We start from the raw sequence: 1,798 nt of genomic DNA, 5'->3' as shown, positions 1-1,798 counted from the left end.
TTAACAGATCTTTAAAACTTTTGCAAATCCCTTCTTATCTCTGTAAAATTGGCCTCATAATAAAAGAGCTGTTTAATTCAAACAGCCTCTTGCTCTTGTTTGCCGTGCTAATTCAGTCAGAAAGAACATCTTCCATATGACCTTGTGTCTTCACTAAGACTGTTATCAAACTGAACATGGTTGACCAAGCAATCACGTATAGTCCCTCAGCTCAGTTCACTCCAATAGGAATGTGGATTAAAAAATACAATAAATAAAATGAAGTTTTTTAGTATTGATAGGATAGCATATTAATTATTCATCCAACTGAAGCATCAAAGATATTGGCATAAAGAAGATTTTAACATATGGGCCTTAAATTTTAAAGAACCAGTGAAGTGCAGGAAATGTCACATTTGGATATCATTTATATCATAGTCTCATCCAGTGGTATATTTAGTTTCCTAGTGCAGGATACCTTGATAGTTTAGCTAGGCAAGGAAGAAGGTTATGTGCCAAGAAAGACAACACAAATCTCAGTGCTAAAGCGTCTGTGTGTTGAAGCTTCTGTGGGTATGTTTGTAAGTTAAATTTGTAAGTAAAGAAAGAAAAAAAATCATCTTTCACTAATTCAATCTAGAAACAGTCAGTGGGTTCTGTTTAGTTTCTGTCAAATTTAATCTATAGTAGACAGTTGATCTGTACCATATGTAGCCCTAAAAAAGCCATGAAAATCAGATCATATCCACCAAGTGAAACCTAGTGAAAGGACGATGAAAAGACAACTATTCCAGATGTCTTACCAACTGTGAGATTTAAGCTTTATAAGTTGAAATCAATTAATTCTGCATCATTTTATGAAGTGCTTATAAATGCTTTAAATCAAGCAATTCAAGTGCAATGAACATGTCCCCTTTAGCACCAGTGACAATAGCAATATTAGAGCTATGAGCAGACCAACATGAGTATGTGTCCCTAAGTGCTGTTTTGGGAACAGTATGATGAATGTATGCAAGGTTTGCATGCACACACTTATAAATGAATTTTCATTTAACAAGCTAGATGAGTTAACCCTTGTATGGTGCTCGGGTCTGTGAGACCCGTTTTCAGTTTTTTTCAAAAGAAAAATTAAACAATTAATTATTTTTTCAACCTGAAATTCTTTGGCTTTGGCTTATTTTCTGTGAAGAACATAAATCCAAACTAATTTTCAATGACCTCATACTGTACCTCCCCCCACACATTTACATTACATACAAGGTGTTCGGGTCCACTGGACCCAGGTCTAATAAAAGTGTTGAAAGTGTAGATCCTGTGTTCCCACACTCTGTCTTCCTCCTTTCTGGTGCTGCTGATAGTGTTTTCTTCCCCTCCCGCTCAAAGTTGCAACATTATTGAAAATTTAACTATTAACACCGTCTGCTCTTACATTCCCGCACATTTTACCCTCTTTCTTGAGGGATCCAAATTTTATTTTCTCATACCCTGTCCTACCTGCAAATTAGGGGCATAATACTATAAATAAGACTTTGCCAATATGGTTCCTTATCACAACTGATCAAGATGGCAAAAGATTATCTGCTGCGAGGGCCATCTAATTGATTTTGGAAGAGAGAGGGGCTTCGGATGATGATGTTGACAAAGAGGTTTCAGAATATTTCACATTTCTGAGTCTGACAGTGACTTTGAAGAAGAGGATGAGGTTGAGCACCATTTAGTAACAAAACGAAGACGAGTACCCCGTCAGCAGCCAGCTCCAGGACCAGAACAAGCCCGCCAGACAGCAAGTGAAGAAATATGGATGTCAAAAAATGGTGAA

Source organism: Neolamprologus brichardi, chromosome 7 (genome assembly GCF_056152115.1).
Source record: "Neolamprologus brichardi isolate AB-2024 chromosome 7, ASM5615211v1, whole genome shotgun sequence".
NCBI lineage: Eukaryota > Metazoa > Chordata > Actinopteri > Cichliformes > Cichlidae > Neolamprologus > Neolamprologus brichardi.
The sequence above is the reverse complement of the archived record's forward strand: the minus strand, read 5'-3'. Positions refer to the sequence as shown.